The sequence below is a fragment of the Akebia trifoliata genome, chromosome 2 (genome assembly GCF_017979445.1).
Source record: "Akebia trifoliata isolate Shusen 1 chromosome 2, ASM1797944v1, whole genome shotgun sequence".
Classification (NCBI taxonomy): Eukaryota; Viridiplantae; Streptophyta; class Magnoliopsida; order Ranunculales; family Lardizabalaceae; genus Akebia; species Akebia trifoliata.
The window spans coordinates 28,681,180-28,692,949 of record NC_141376.1 but is presented as its reverse complement, the minus strand read 5'-3'; the positions used below and the strand labels follow the sequence as shown (position 1 = coordinate 28,692,949).

Here is an 11,770-nt window from a genome sequence, read left to right as displayed (position 1 = left end):
TATTTACCTAGCGTAGCGTGGTTTCTAAGGTTTTGTTAGTTTGAGATACCTCATCCGGATTTTTGAAACACATCTGGTAACAAAATAAAGTAATGGAATACACATCCATCATTGGGAATCATTGCGATCGGGTTGACGAGTTGATTAATCAGGCGAGTGCAAAAATGGGGTGTCTACAGGCCCTCAGATGGAAGGGTCTTTTAATAAATATCAGGGGGCTCCACTTAAATAAGTAGGCAACTATTAACAATTTTGCCTGAGGGCTTGATTGATTAATTTTCTTAGTTCAAAATTTTAAATTAATTTTATTATGATTTCACTTTACGTTAATTAATATTTTATTTATTAATTTTAAAATTTAAAATTTTTTAATTGGAAAATTACCATTTTACCTCCAAAGAGGATTTTTGTGTTGAGAAGTCATTTTTCGATGTTTTGGAATATTTTGGAATCGATTTTTCGTTAGAAATTCAATAGGATTATGGGTTGTTCATTTACGATTTTTTTTGCATGAAACGATTGTGAACCCTATGAGGGGTATTTTCGTAATTTTGTAGAATTTGGTAAAAAATGGCGAAATAATTTATTTGATTTTAGTTTGTTGTTTTATGTATTCAAAAAGATTTTCCTAAGGATAAGGGGGGCTCTAAGAATGTTTTGATGTTAGGGGTATTTTTATAATTTGATAATTTTTTAGTGATTTTTATCGTAAAGCTTCTTTTTGTCTGTAAAATGATGATTTCTATGTTTTTGGGGTTATATTTTTCTAGCGTAGCGTGATTTCTACAGTTTTGTTAGTTTGAGATACCTTATCCGAATTTCTGAAACATATCTAGCATCAAAATAGAGTAGTGAAACATTCATCCATCATTGGGAATCATTACAATCAGGTTGACGAGTTGACTAATCAGGCGAGTGCAAAAATAAGGTGTCTACACACACGCCAAGCTTAGAGATCTCTCTTGTATAGCATATCTCGTCTAGAAGATTCCCATTCTGTTTAGGATCCTAGAAATCAAGAGATTTTCTAGGATCACCTCTCGTGGAAAAGGGAAATCTTGATTCGGAGAAAAGACTTATAAATAGCACAATTTGTATAGAGCAAATAATCTTTTGGAAAATTGGAGGTCTAACCAATATATTTGATTATTCCTTTAGTTTTCTAACTTGAGCATCGAAGAGTTTTTTATAGGTACCATGCCAGTACTAGCAAGGAGGTGGCAGAAGTGATTTTGGATCCGTGAGGTAGAGTCCATCAGCACCGTTCACCAAAATCTGACCCCACAATATCTATTATGCAAGTAAAGGTGATAGGGTTTGAGCTCCTAAAAGAGTTGTATGTGAAAGATCTGGATTTGGTAAAGTATAGGCTGAATGTAAGGGAGGTAACTGTGGCGAGTACACCTTACAGAATGACTTCTTGTTCGAGGGGAATTGCATCCCAAATTGCTCTCTTAGGGTAGTTATCATTAAAGAAAGTCATGGTTAGGGACTTGGCAGGTAATTTGGTAGGGAAAAAACCTTAGCTTTGGTCAAAAATAATTTTTATTGACCTAGATTAAACAACGATGTCAACTGATATGTGAAACGATGTAAAATATATCATGTGGCTAAAAGTCACTCTCAAAACACAGGACTATATACACCATTACCTGTACCAAAGGTACTTTGGGAGGACATTAGCCTAGACTTTGTGTTGGGTCTTCTACGGACTCAACAAGGTAAAGACTCTATTCTTGTGGTGGTTGACAGGTTTCTGAAGATGACTCACTTCTTAGCATGCAACAAAATGTTTGATGCCAATCGAGTAGCTTAGTTGTATTTCAAGGAGATAGTGAGATTGCATGGTATACCAAAGATCGTGACTTCTGATCGCGATGCCAAATTTGTGGGACATTTCTAGAGAACCTTATGGCACAAGATGGGGACTCAGTTACAAGTCAATAGTTCTCACTATCCTCAAACCAATAGAGAGACCGAGGTTGTAAACATGACATTAGGCAATTTACTAAGGAGTTTAGTTGGGGAGAACAAGCGACAATGGGATCTAAGCTTACTACAAGCAAAGTTTGCATACAATCGATCAAAAAGTAAGTCTACGGGGAAAAGCCCTTTTGAGGTGGTATATGGAAAAAACCCAAATAGTTCGTTCAATCTATTTCCATTACCAATCACAAATCGATTCAGTGGTGATACAGAAGCAATGGCAGAATATATTAAAGACCTTCATGCACAAGTTCGAACGAAATTGGAAGAGAGTAGTGCCAAGTATAAGGCATCAGAGAAACACAAGAAGTATGTTGAATTCAAGGAGGGTGATCTTGTTTGGATCACCTCCAAAAATAAAGGTTTCCTCCTGGCAATTATGGAAAATTTGCAAGATCGAGCTATAGGACCATTTTGAGTCCTAAACATATTGGTGATAATGCCTATTAGATTGAACTTCCAGGAAACATAAGTCTTTCAACTACCTTTAATGTTTTTAATTTACAATCGTATTATGGTGAGCTTAATGAGTTTAATTTTGACTCGAGGTCGAGTCTTTCCCAGCTAGGAGAGATTGATGGCATGATCAATGACCATGATGTGCATGATGCGGAGATGGATAGTGAGGCCTATGATGAAACTATCCCTCCCACTTTAATTGAGGATAAAACTAACAAAAGGCCACCCTATGAGATTTGAAAACCAGCACATTTCTGTGACTAATGGGGAAAGTGATTGTTGTTGTTGTTAAGGAGTAAAGATATGATTTTAGTCAATGGATCACATTATTTCCTTTCTTTTGTTTTGCTCTATTTTCTTTATTAAACTTTCTTTTTTTATTGCTAGTTATAAGAAAATAGAGAATCATGCAATGATGTTTCTTAGATTATTTATACTTTCTTAGTAAGTAGGATATATGATAAAAGGCACGAACAGAGTAGTAACATGGGAAGTTTTTGAAATAGTATTTTCTCTTGAATAAAGACATTGTAGCTCATTATAACATTTCACACCCCAAATTCTCAACACGAATCCCAAGGTTTCTTATATTAGAATCTTGAGGTGTGATGAAAATACTATTCATTTTCTACATAACAAACACAACACTTCCTGATTTAAACAGATATAATGCAGCGGAACTACAAAATAACTAACAACCATAAATATCTAGAGTATGTGGAAGCTATCATCAAACATAGTCATAATCCAAATCCTCAATCTCATAATACATTAGTTTACAAAATCCTCAAACAAACATATGTTTCTTATCTATAATTAATAACTGCTAAAATCCTACAATAATCCTCAAATCGACGGCGATCGCAAGACATCAACATGATCATCTTTAGGAGCCTTTTCGAACGATTTCTTAAAGAAAAGCTCATTTAAAGTTGAAAAATCTACAAGGGTGAATAATAGGGTGAGTAACAGGGGAGTTACTTAGCAGGATAAATACCATTTTAACAATTTGTCACAAATGCACGCATAATCAAACTGAACAATTTGAATAACGCAAGTTTTAGTACAAGATAACATTCGAATAATGTCTAAACGAAAGCAATAAGCAATTATAGTAATCATCAATCTATCAGTTCATAATGAAGATAATCTATCATACCTTTACGTAAATCATCTATCTATCATGATAAAAGAAAAAAATATATATAATAAGAACACAGTGGTGTAATTGATAAGAGGGTTGAGAAACACGTCTATACGATTGCCTCGGCATGGACTATTGATATTCCAAACTCATCGCGATGTGAAATTTCATCATTAGTATAATACCCTGAGTTTTTAATTTGTATCTCAAGAAAATCCAAATAGTAAAATTTTGAAAAAATTCTAAAAGTGAAACTTAGGGTACAAATTTTTGAATTTTGATCTGTTCACTTTTATCAAAAAATAACTTTTCTATTAGATTCAAAATTATCGAAAAATATACTTTAGCCTATAAGCATGCTCATATTCGAGTTCGAATGGACAAGTTACAAAACCCTCGATTTTCATGTAGGACGAGACCTAAAAAGGTGATTTTTTGTTAAAGGAAGAATTAGTCAAATCCAATTACACCATTATGTCTACAATGAAAAATTATAAATAATAGAGTATTCATTCGTCGATTTTCTAGTCTAAAAAGTTGAGATACCGCTAATGATAGAAACAAGTTAGGAAATACCCATTTGTCCCTCAAGTCCTTATAAATAAAAGAAAAGTTCTTTTATTTCATTCCCTTCTCTCCAATGACCCAAACCCTAGTTGATTGAGAAGCTAGGGTTTCAACCCTATTTTATTCTAAATTCATTGCAAACGAGTCATTTTGAGCCTCGATGAAAAAGAAGAAATTGTTGGCATCGACAAACTCTACAATCTTATGGTCTTTGATCCTAGTTTCTCTTTTGTTCTCTTTGTCTTTTATCAAAAATCAACGAGTGGGTTTTGACATACTTCACTCGAGGCTTCATTTATTTGGAGACGGATGCATCCTTCATTGTAGAAGGGAAGGTGAGCGACATCATCAAGATCTTCACAAAATCGTCGTTTGTTCATACCTAAGTCCATCCAACCTCAACTTCTGTGCTGTGTTACCTCGATTTTGTGCTTTCTCACCATTTTTGACAATCACGAACTTCGGTAGGAAACTCTTAATTCTTATTGATAATCATAGATTGCAAAAATTACATCTAAGGCTTTTATCAAAATTGTGATGTTGTTTTAAATCGTAGATTTCTTTTCATTTATTTTAAACTCATGCGAGACTTTCATGTTTGATGTGTTTTTATCGAATTTTTAACAATTGAATCGTGGGTGAGATAATGGATCGAATAATCGATGAATAAATCCAAAATTTGGACAAAAAACCCAATTTTTGCACAGTCCACCAATTATGTCGGTAGGATTGGTAGTGCCACTGCTAGATACATGATTCTGCCATCAACAACTGTTGCCAAAACTAATTTTGACAATTTGATTTTCGTGTATTTTCGAAACCTCATTTTGATTAATTTTACTATAGTTTTCAGTTAAATTGTTAAAAATGAATTTTAGAGTTTGAAAATGATTAGTATTATAGGAATTTACATTGTTTGATAAATTTCAAAAAAAAGGAAATGGTATTCGAAGCATTGAGAAGTGAAAACACCAGGAAAAAAAAGGAAAAAGAGATAAAATGATAAAATGTCAGAATCACACCCGAGGGGTGATGTCGGCATTTTACAGTGTTATGTTATGTATGGGTTGATGAACAGATATCCAGGGTAATTTATTCTTGGGTGCATGTTTGTTTATTTTCTGTTAGCGTAAGGCGTTGGTTTAATTTTCGTACTATTATTTAATTTAGGCCAAGGGGCCACAATTGCATGTTATGAAACTTGATATCCATTCTCAACTCTACAATGTTAATTTCTCATTTATTTTCAAAGAAAAATGATATATATATATATATATATATATATATATATATATATATATATATATATATATATGTAGTTATTTTGTGAACTATTAAAGAGCTTGTGAATACTTGAAGGGATAGTTTGTCATATCATCCAGAGTGATGTGTTATCCTAGGATGTACAGTAGGGATAGTCAAGTTCATACATGATATGTGACGCGTATGAGAGTGGAGTCAGAATTGAAATTTGGATTTATTCCTTTTTATTTTTAGTAGTGAATTTGTAATTTAAAAGTGGTTGTACGCAAATGGGGATGTATAATGGGAATCACATGCACTCCTAATAGGTATAGACGACCATGATTGGTCAATGATCACTAACAATCTAGAGTAATTGAACGTTCTAACACAATGAAAAGAGATCCATTGCTTACGGTCATGTCAAACGGCCAGTCTGAGCCGGATAAATATTCACTCAAGCATGGTAAATTGCAGTGATTAGTCACAAAATCAAAAATTAAAAATCAGTAAAAGATTGGAATATCATATCTTAAGTAGGAGCAATCTAGTCATAGAATCCCAACTCTCTAATTCCATTATTCCACCATTTATGTATTATGTATCTGCTATTTTATTTTGAATTATAAAATGAAAAGCATATTTATTGTCTAAATTTTATCAAGTAGAATTGTGTAAAAGGAAAATGTTATAGTATAAGTACTAGTGATTGATGAGATGTGAATTTTAACTATTTTGATACTCATCCCTGGCTATATGTACCAATTAGTCATAGTTTATCTTGTGAAACTATACGTGGTTTGAAATGATGGAGAATGCTTCTTCGTTTATGTTAGGAGAGGTTATTAATGGGAATTGTTTGTTCATTTACTGGATAATCATTATTACTCACCATTTTCTTTCATTTTTTTTAGTTTTAGAGCCTATAGTTACTAAGACGGGTGTGGAACCGATGGGTGAGGAGCATTTGATTGGTCATATAGATGACTAGAGTCCGCTACTTAGTGAGTACTGAGGCTATATCTAGCCGTGTTAGTCTGTGCAAGTTGTATATAGATTTCGGGTTGAGTGTTAGGTTTATGTTAAAAGGAGTGTATTTTTAAAAATCCTGTGTATTGTTACATCTTCAGCAATCTGATTTTACGTTTCATGTTCATTGTACATTTGGCTTTTATTACTATTCTATTCATTTATATATATACAAGATGTTTTATATAAGGTTTAGCGGGTAATAGTTGTGCCATGAAATACTAACATAAACAAAGAAGACTAGGCCGAAGTCTCAAGGCACAACCTAGTACCTTAAGATATGGCATTGGAATTTGTGTTAGCGTTGCGAGGTGCGACAATTAACATATCATTTTGTAGCTGGTCGATGCTTACTACATTTGGGTGATCATTTATCCGGCTCAGAATGAGCCGTTGACTAAGGTTCGAATACTCAGACCAATTGTGTTGTGTAGACACCCCATTTTTGCACTCGCCTGATTAATCAACTCGTCAACCCGATCGCAATGATTCCCAATGATGAATATGTATTCCATTGCTTTATTTTGTTACCAGATGTGTTTCAGAAATCCGGATGAGGTATCTCGAATTGACAAAACTTTAGAAACCACGCTACGCTAAGAAAATACGACCCCAGAAACATAGAAATCATCATCTTGCAGATCAAAAAGAAGCTTCACGATAAAAATCACTAAAAAATTGATCAAATTACCAAAATACCCCTAACCTCAAAACAACCCTAGAGCTTACGTTACACTTAGGAAAACCCATTCAAACACATAAGATAACAAATCGAAACCAAATAAATAATTTCGTCAATTTTAACAGAATTTAACAAAATTACGAAAATGCCCCTCATAAAGTTCACGACCATTTCACACAAAAATTTTCATAAATGACACAAACTAATATTTCCATTGAATTCCTTACGAAATATCGATTCTAAAACATCCTAGAACATTAAAAACCGACTTGAAACGTGAAAAGTCCTCTCCGGGAGCAAAACGGTAATTTCACAATTTTCATAATTAAAAAATTCAAAATTAATAAATAAAACATTAAATAATTAAAGTGAAACATTGATGAAATTAATTTGAAAATTTGAATTAAAAAATCGATCAATCGGAATTTCAAGTAAAATTGTTGAGGGTTCGTGGGATATTTCTTTAAGGACCCTTCCATTTGGGGGTCCAAAGAATTAAAGAAATAATGGAGGAGGGGTTTCCAAAAATTAAAATTAAATCAAGCAAGACTAAAGTCAAGGTATTAAAGTCAATCAAGTGAGACTAAAGTCAAAATTAAAGTCAATTAAGCAAGACTGAAGTCAAAATATTAAAAGTCAATCAAGTAAGACTAAAGTCAAAATATTAAAAGTCAATCAAATAAGACCAAAAGTCAAAATCATAATAGAGTTCTAATTAAAAAATAACTCTATCTAATAGAGTTCTAACTAAAAAACAATTCTAATTAAAACACAATTCTACCTAAAACAAGTCTAACTAAAACACAACTCTAATTAAAAGAACTCTAATTAAACACTAACTCTATCCAAATCAACCCCTAAAAACATCTATAAATAGAGGTTCTCACACCATATTTTCGTATTAAATCATAAACCCTAAGTGAAGTTGGTCTAAAAGCCCCCCTAGCCTCCCATAAACCTTAGTTTTAGAGCCCCAACTCCTTACCTAACATCCCTCCTTCGATTTTAGCCTAGAAAACACCTAAAAGCCTTCCAAAAACACCCCAAAATCCATTAACAAATTTGAAGAATTCAGATCCAAGAAAGAAAAGATACCTCACCTCAGAGATCAGAAAATAAATCCGGAGACAGAACGAAGCAAGAAGTACGGTACAATGAGCTATTTTTGTCGGATCTGAGGGAATAAAGTTTGCTATCGGAAATGTATAACTTTTTTATTTTTTTTATTTATTATTATCTAGGTTGTTAGCAATGTAATTTATTTGGGAAGTTAGTAGAAACTGGCTTTGACCGGGCGGGGTTGGTGCCTAACACCTTCCAACCCCGTAACATGATCCCCGAATTCCGCTTTTCTGTTCTAGGTTAGTCCTTTATCTATTTAGAGTCATTGATCGGTTCCTAGACCGTAATAACTAGGTGGCGACTCCCAAACCTCAAGGGTCAAAAGCGGATCCGCCCACCCCGCGGATCGAGGGCGCTTTCAGTGGCGACTCCACTGGGGACATTGAGGATCAAACTTGAAAAACCCCAAGTATGGGAGCATTGCTAAAATAGCCTAGATTGTTTTTGGTTGTTAGTTTATTTGTTTAATTTTTATTTTTATCATCCTTTTCGATTCAATTATTGATCACGCGTTTGGATCATGAATATTCCACTTTTGCAGGTTAGTTTTATTTTTGTTTATTTATTAATTTTATGGTTCAATCAGGGGTTATTCGGAATGGTTCCAAATAATGCAAGATTTCAATAGATTAATTAAAGAGGGAATAATGATCGTTGAATTGGGAAGTTTTTATTTTATTTTTTTTAAGGGCGTGTTGATCCACCCTTTGGCCGTTTTTTTTAAATTTCTTTTAGGGTATATGTCGCTCTATCTTCAAACAGTTTTTTTTTTAAAAATCATAATTTTTTTTAGGTGGGGACGATCCATTTTTCGACAACATCTTTTTAGTGTTTGTTATGTTGATAGATATGTTTTTTTTTAATAAAAAAATGTGCTGAATATAGTCGGGGTGCTGCCAGTAAAAGCTTTTTTTTTACACCCCCTTAACAACGTACTGTTTGAGTTGGTGTTTCGTAAGTAAAAATCGAAAGTTCCTTTTCACATCATCTTCTTAAACGATTTGGGGCTCATTGTCTTCAACTGAATCAAACCAGAAACTGATCTGGTCCATCGTCTTCAACAGAGGTTTAAGGTGCTCCTCTCTTGTTATCTCTCTCTCTCTCTCTCCTCTCCTACTGTCTTTCTTCTTCACCCTCTTCATCGTTTCACCTCTCCTTCGAAACCTTCAACGTTGTTCCTCTAATGGCGTTCTCTGTAAGGTTAACTCGTTTCATCATCTCGAGTCATCTTGATACAGCTAAAGAGAATCTAAACAGCTCAGCTATTGCCAATCGACCCATCGAGGAATCTGCTTGTGAACTTTTGTTCCACCGAGCAATGGGTGACGCATTTGGAGAATATTGAAGAAATCTGAGGAAAATTTCAGCTACCCCTTTGTTCAGTTCAAAGGGAATCGCTAGTTTGGGACATTTAGAAGTGAAATCGGTTTTAAAAGGATAGGTGAGATTAGGGTCTTAATGGGTTAAAAGGAGAGGTTGAGGTGAAGAAAGTTTTGCATTTTGGGTCTTTGAACAATATGATGATCAGTGTTTTTGGGAGAACTTATGATTTTATGGATCCAAATCGAGGTGGGCTTGAACTTGAAGGATTGGTGAGTGAAGAGTATGAGTTACTTGGGATTTTTAATCGGAGTGATCATTTTCCTTTAATGGGGTGGTTAGATTTGCAGGGATTGAGAAAGAGATGTAGGAGTTTGGTCGCTAAGGTGAATGTTTTTGTTGGGAATGTTATAGATGAGCATATGAAGAGAAGGGTTGATGGAGTTTTGGGAGAAGAAAGTGTTAGAGATTTTGTTGATGTTCTACTTGATTTGGAGAAAGAAGATAGCCTTAGCAACTCTGATATGATAGCTGTTCTATGGGAAATGATACTTAGAAGAACTGATACTGTAGTTATCCTCTTGGAGTGGATTCTTGCAAGAATGGTCCTACACCCAGACATTCAATCCAAGGCCCAATCTGAAATCGACATTATTGTCGGTAACGGTAACACTCGAATGGTATTAGATTCTGACTTGCCCAACCTCCCATATCTCCAATCAATAGTAGAGGAATCCCTTCTAATGCACCCACGCGGACCCCTCTTGTCGTGGGCTAGACTAGCCATCCATGATGTCCATATTGGAAAGAATTTTATTCCAGCTGGAACGACAGCAATGGCGAACATGTGGGCGATAACCCACAACGAGAGAAACTGGTCGGACCCAACTGAATTCAATCCGGAAGTTTTTTTTAACGAAGATGTGAGCGTTATGGGTTCTGATCTAAGGTTGGCTCCATTTGGTTCTGGGAGGAGGGTCTGTCCTGGGAAGGCTATGGGGTTAGCTACTGTTCAGTTATGGTTGGCTCAATTGCTTCAGAGCTTTAAATGGGTTCCTTCTGATAGTGGTGTGGACTTGTCTGAGTGCTTTAAACTGTCTCTTGGGATGAAACAGCCTTTGATCTGTAAGGCTGTTTCAAGGGTTGCTTGAGAAAATCCCTTTGCGATGAAGTTGGTGAATTTTGAAGAATGAAGAATTGGGATTCAATCTTAAGATTTTCGGTGGACCTCAAATGATGTTTTGGTTGGTAAAACTTGTTTTGTTATGTTTTATGTGTCTTGAAAGTCTTATAGGTTAAGGTAGTGTGGTGCTAAATGTGGAATTTTGCTAGGAATGATGTTTTGTGTTATATTTTGATGTCTGGTGGAGATGTTTAACGCATTGACAACTTTCAGCATATATACATGGAATGACAGTTTCTTTTTTTTTAAAAAAATAAGAAAAGAAAAGGGGGCAGCTCTCTGTGTTTTTTGAGAGTGGCTAGGGCCATACCAATTTTTGCTATTGCTCCACGTGTTCATTTTATTTTTCTTAAAAAAAGAAGGGTTAGTTTTACTAATTTAGTAAGGTCTCTTCCTTACTAAGGGTTATCAACTTCGCCATGTGACATCCAAAAAGGTGATCTAATGCCACGTGTGTGTGGCGAACAAAATTCCATGGACTTTCAAAAGAAATTTTCAATATAAAAAAAATTAAAGTTCATCTTAAACTTTTATTTGAGATTTCATAATCTCCCATTTTCAAAACCTTGGACCTAAATTTCTTATTTTTAAAATTGATTTTTTTCTTTTTTTAGATCCAAATCTTTTCCAATCAAAATTGTAAAGGCCATGGAATTAGATTATCAATGAGGGAACCACGTGGCCTAATGACCCTTAGTAATTTTGAAGTCTTAACGTGTTAGTCGAGATAACCTAAGTTCTCATTAAGAAATTTGTTGAGTCATAAATTCAAAAATGCAAAAAATTCCCAAGATTCCAAGAAAAAAAAAGTAAAAAAAAAAAAAAAGAATTTTTTGTGTTGGATCTGATCAATTATTCTATGATTATCTGAAATGCCATGATCTTAATTGATATATACATGAGATGTGCATGCTTTGATTTCAAATAGGATATTTTGGTATTTTTGATTAATATTTATTTGATATCCATATGTTGATGGTTCGATGATCTGATCTAGCCCATGGGCCCATTAGTTTAAAAAAGGCCTCGGGTACAC

General features: G+C 34.3%; 1 pseudogene; it reads left to right on the top strand.

Moving 5' to 3' along the window:
- The first annotated feature begins 8,439 nt into the window (after nt 1–8,439).
- On the top strand, nt 8,440–10,774 carry LOC147410049 (cytochrome P450 78A5 pseudogene; annotated as a pseudogene).
- The last annotated feature ends 996 nt before the right edge of the window (nt 10,775–11,770 follow it).